The sequence below is a fragment of the Leptodactylus fuscus genome, chromosome 2, assembly GCF_031893055.1.
Source record: "Leptodactylus fuscus isolate aLepFus1 chromosome 2, aLepFus1.hap2, whole genome shotgun sequence".
NCBI classification, from domain to species: Eukaryota; Metazoa; Chordata; class Amphibia; order Anura; family Leptodactylidae; genus Leptodactylus; species Leptodactylus fuscus.
In genome coordinates this window covers 174825180-174831179 of record NC_134266.1, presented here as the reverse complement: position 1 = coordinate 174831179, position 6000 = coordinate 174825180, and positions in this window count along the sequence as shown.

The following is a 6000-nucleotide window of genomic DNA, read 5'->3' as shown; positions in this document are numbered from 1 at the left end:
GCTTCTTAAGCTCCCTTGACGAGGAGACTCTTTGCAGCTGAGTCGCTGCGGGAACATCCCCAAAGTGTGGACTGGAGGGGGGTGGAATGACAGGTCCCACTACCAATCCTACCTGTCATTCCTAAAAATCCAGCCCAGTACTGAGCATTTACCAAAATGCTCAGCAGACGAAAGTTGTCTGCTGAGAACAAACATTCCTGGAGTTTTCTTATCTCACTCACCTAGGTAGTCTGGGTGAGATGTACACCCCCTCCATTACCTGACCAGCTATCGGTTGGGGGTTGGGTGCATGGAGAAGTGAGCAGTCAAAGATGTCTGTGTTGCAAACTTTACAGAGATAAGTCACAGCTGGAAGAAGAAGTGGTCATAGTGGTCCAAAGGGAAGAGACAGGAAACGTGAGCGATTAGTCACAAAATGTTACTGCACTGTACTCACTGTAATGTTACCACCAGCACCCCCTTGAAATTCCGTCAGGGGGGCAGCTTTCTATCGTCCGCCTCAGGTAGCAGAGAGTTTTAAAGAATGTTTTAGGGTTAAATTGAGACAGCGTGGAAATAGTTGGAGTTTTTGTTCACTCGCATACTGCAATATACTCCCTAATGGAGTGACTATATATTCATGCAAGATTGTCTTTTCAGATGTCTGTTTTGTTTTTTGCAAGGTCCATTAAAATCCTGAAGAAGGAGAAAAACAGCCCAATACCACCACCAGACTGTCCGCTGTGCCAGGAGAACAATGACTATGATGATGCACCAAGGACTGGTCAGTCTATAACAGATCACTCAGAGATGTGAGATCAGTCAGCGGATCACATTTACTATTACTGCTACGCCTCAATTTGTCTAAAAACTGGAGCTTCTTAATAATTGTAAGACGTCTACTGCCTTGGAGATAATAGATTAAGAATGATGTTGGAAATGTCGGTCTTAATAGATTTCCTCATTGACTCCTTCTACACCCAAAGATGGGTCCTGTATATGGAAGTGCGTGTTGAATCAGACACAAAATTGCAGTGTTTATCCATAGATATAACATTCCCTTAATGCAATTGATTGTCTAGTGGAAAATACAGAATCATATATAACTCCTTACCAATCATACACAAAAAATATTGCAACAACTGTCTGACTGGGGAAAGGGGTCTCTCTAGATCCAGGCACGAGGTAAAAATGAACCAAAAGACTGAAAACACAGACTATCCTGCAGGCAGCGTGTTATAGAGCAGGAGGAGTTGAGCAGGATGATATATAGTCTTATGAGAAATAATTCAGTATAATTTACTCAGTTAAATCTCTGCTCATTTGGATTTAGGAGTCCAGTGGGTGGTCCTATGCAGAGAAGGTTTTCAGTTAAAGATTAGGACCGCAAACTGGACTCCTAAATCCAAATCAGCAGAGGTTTAAATGAATAAGGCGCATGCACTTGAACGAATGTGTCATCCAAGATGGGGCCGATTTTGCAGCAGAATGCACTTGGATGACAAACACAACTTTACATAGAAGTACCAGTAGCCTAGGACTGCATCCTATGGCTACATCCAAATACATAGTGTGTCACTACTCTAACGGTGCTGCCATACAGTGCTCCTGGACACATACATTTATCACTAATTTAGGCCTGCACATGGACTTTCATTGCTTCTATTGGGAAAGCATAGGTGCTTCCCAGGAAATAGCAATAAAGATGTAACATTGTTTTTTATGTTTGGCACCTCCTGGAATCTCTGATCATTATACTCTGGGGTCTGAAAAGACGCCAGAGTATAATAATAGTTCATGGGCGGGCCACTATGGGGCATAATAGAGGTTGCAGGGGTCACTGTGGGGCATAATAGAGGTTGGGTGGGCCACTGTGGGGCACAATAACAGTTGAAGGGGCTGCTGTGGGGCATAATAGAAGTTATAGGGGCTGCTTTGGGGCATAATAGAGGCTGCAGGGGCCGCTGGGGGGCATAATTCCGTGTGTAAGGGACATTTATAAAAGTGTTCATTAGGGGACATTATGAATAAAAGGGGGCTATATATATATATATATATATATATATATATATATATATATATATATATATATATATATATGGGTCAGGTGCGTGGAGAAGTAAGGAGTCAAAGATGTCTGTTGCAAATTTTAGTCACATTTGGAAGAAATGTTCGTGGCAGTTTAAAGGGAAGAGACGGGAAATGTGAGCGATTAGTCCGAGATGTCTCCTGTAAGTGTCACAAAATGTTACTGCACTGTACTCACTGTAATGTTACCACCAGCACCCCCACCCCCCTTCTATTGCCCACCTCAGGCAGCAGAGAGGCTAGGTTCACCACTGTCTTTAGCTATGTAATTCATGTAACCTGGTATTAAAGTGCCCTCTCATGGGCATGTTGTTAACTGCAATTGAAAGTTAGAAATTTTTCAAATCACCTTACAATTTATACATAATTATTTTTATTTATAATAGCTCCAACATATTCCACAGAACTTTAGAAATTAGAAATTATGGAGTAGTAAAAATCAATTCTTTCTGAGAGGCATTCCACAAGATTTTGGAATGTGTCTATGGGAATGTTTGCCGACTCATCCAGAAGAGCATTTATGAAGGCAGACACTGATGTCGGAAAAAAGGGCCTGGTACCCAATCTCCATCATAATTCATCCCAAAGGTTTTCGATGGGGTCAGTGCACTGTGTGGGACGTTTTAGTACTTCCACACCAAACTCATCCAATCACGCCTTTATGGACCTTGCTTTGGCCACTGAGGCACAGTCATGCTAGAATAGAAAATGATCTTGCCCAGGGGTGTAGCTATAGGTAGATATTGGTACTGACCATAGTACCTCCAGGGAGTCAAAATCCCTACTACAAAATTAGAAGGCACAAGTATTATAGATAGCATATGATAAGTGGGGGCCCCATGGTCTAGGAGCCTCAAATTATGGCTCTGACCTTGCCCAGACTGGTGGAAGCATAAAATTAAAGAGTCTATCAGCAGTACATTGGCTATAAAACTAATCACAGTATCTTGTAGAGGGGATTCTACGGTTTCCAAACATAGATGTTATTCAGCTATGGAACCCCATTTTCATGCAAATTGCAAAATATATGGACCGAAGTCTGACCAGCACTTTCTATCATTAACATATGAAAGAAACATCAATTTACACAAAAATGGGACACATACACTGAATAACAAAGGCATATTTGGAAACTGCAGAATCTACAGGCCAACCCCTGAAAATAGAAGCTCTGGAAATTGGAGCTCCATCTATAATGATAGATCAAGAAATTAATCACCACTGAATTTAGGCTTTTTAGGTAAAAATATAAAAAATGGACTTGATGGGTGAGCATTCAATGTAAATGATGGTTATATTTGTAAGATGTTGCATCTAATAAAAGAGCAAACAGATGTATTCACCTGCACCTGCTCAGAGGGACTGACACAGCACAAGACACTTTTACTATGGCTGGCTATGCTAAGGTACATAGTGTCTTGCCCAAAGACCAGTGCAGTCACAAGCCTAAAAATAGTATTCAATCTAGCGTAAGACTGTGCACTACTATTTTAGTTTTAAAAAAGAAGTTCAGGCTACTGTTTCAGTGCAGATATACATGTGTGTGTGCAAATATGAGCATGAGTTGTGGCCTGTCATATCGCCTGTACTAAGTGATGTGCTAGGTCTAACTTTATAATAATTTGCATTTATATAGTGCTAACATTTTACAAATTATAGGATTCATGTACAGGCAACCTTAGACATTACAGAGTAATAAATCAAACATCAATTCCCACAGGAGGAATGGGAGTCTGGTCACAAGAACTTACAATCTATGCTTTAGATTAGAAGGAATGACACGAGATAGAAGTGCTTTGATGGTATACTAGTAAAATCTGGATATTAGAAAGTGCAGCATAAAGGTATAACGTAAAATTACATATTATCAACTAAGATACAGGAAGAATGATATGCGGGTGCAGAGGACACTAAAGCTCTGTTTGAATATACAATAGCTGCCCTTACTGCAGCTTCTGTCAGTTTTGTTAAAAACAGAGCAGTATTTCACGCATATGGACAGAGCCCAACAGGCTCCATTTATATGTCAATGGGATCTGGATGCTGCAGACATCTGCTTTGTAATGGATGCAGTATAAAGTTGTGACTTATAAATCACAGCTCTGATGTACAAGTTGCTTTAAAGGGATTCTATTATTTAAAAAAAAAAAAAAAAAAAAAAAAAAAAAAAACGACGATTTTTAACTAAAAGCACGTCAGGATAGCCTTTACAAAGGCTATTCTTCTGCTACCTTTATTTTTAGGTCCTCAAAGCATAGGCTTATCATAGGTTCCAGAGTCGCCCCTCTCTTCTTGTGCTGATGAGTCTTCACAGTGAGCTCATGTAAGAGACCACATTACAATGGCCAATTGGTCATGTGCAGTCGGCTCTGCCCAATGCAAAGTGAGCATGTGTGGGATTTGGATCCCGAAGACTCGCTTGGCGGGTGCTGACGTTGCAGAGACGCGTCAGCACAAGAAGAGAGAGGTGCCGCTGGAAGCTATGACAAGCCTGTCCTTTGAATAACTCCAGCAGGTCTTTTCAGACCCCCAAATATAATGATCGGAAGCCCAGGGGAGGTGAGGTTAACATAAAAAAAAACACGGTGACTTACCTCTCCAGCCTCCTGACGGTTTCAGACCTACTTGTGTGATGTCCCAAACGTCATTTGGGCCAGGCTTGCGTCCCTATGTGTCACGAAGCAAGCTCCGGCGACTCAAGTGACGTCTCTTCCATCATTGAACATGGCCGACATCAGCAGGGAGTGTTCTGGAGCCCAGGAGAGGTAAGTAACAGTGTTTTTTATGTTTGTATCCTCACTTGGGTCTCCGATTATTATACTCTGGGGTCTGAAAGACACCAGAGTAGAATAATTGTTCATGGGTGGTCCACAATGGGGCATAATACTGTGTACAGGAGCCACTATGGGGCATAATACTGTGTACAGGACCACTATGGGGCATAATACTGTGTACAGGACCACTATGGGACATAATACTGTGTACAGGACCACTATGGGGCATAATACTGTGTGCAGGGGCCATTATCGGGCATAATACTGTATGCAGAGGCCACTATGAAGCATAATACTGTGTGCAGGAGCAACTATGGGCCATAATACTGTGCCAAAAGTTCACCACGGGGCCCTGCCATTCCTAGTTACGCCAATATGTCTGGGTCACAGACACAATAAACATCAGTGGATGGTAGCCAGGAATAACAAGCAGCCTTTATATAATACCCTGCACTTTTGGATTTTTTACAACCAAATGGGTCTTATGCAGCAAAAACTCAATTACAACACAGGGGAACACCAACTGTACTAGTGTTAGTGTAACTAATGTATAATTTCACTATTCCTGAAGGAAGTTTGTGACTTTCTTACACTAATGAGCAAAAGAATAAAAATGAACTTTTGACTTTCAGGTTCCATATCTCACCATTCACTACAGCTTTGAACGCGACACTAATACTTTATAGACAATCACCTTGGCTATCTCATGCATAAATTTGACTTTTAACTATTTAGGAAATGATTAGTTTAGGAGATTAGGAGATTCTTGTCATGTAACTTGTCATGTTACCATTTTGCTTCTGGTGGTGGAAAAATCTTTTTCTTCTTGTATACGACAAATTACAACCTGTTCTCACATTCCCTAAGAACTCAATGTGTTATTGGGCTGATTCCCAAAAAAAACGGTCACTGGTCCAAATCAAGGGTAAGCCATGAATAAGATTTCCCAACAACAGAGAAACAGCATCATTCAGTTCATTTACAAGGGTCCCTCAGCCAAGAAAATTGCCAAACTGCATCGTGCGAGTGCCATGACAGTTAGAAGAATACGAAATGAAGTCGATCCATCCATTTAAAAAACGAAAAGGAGGACGTCCAGACAACGGAGTCAACAAGTCAGCTCATTGCAAGGTCTATCAGTTCTGGTGCAACAAACACA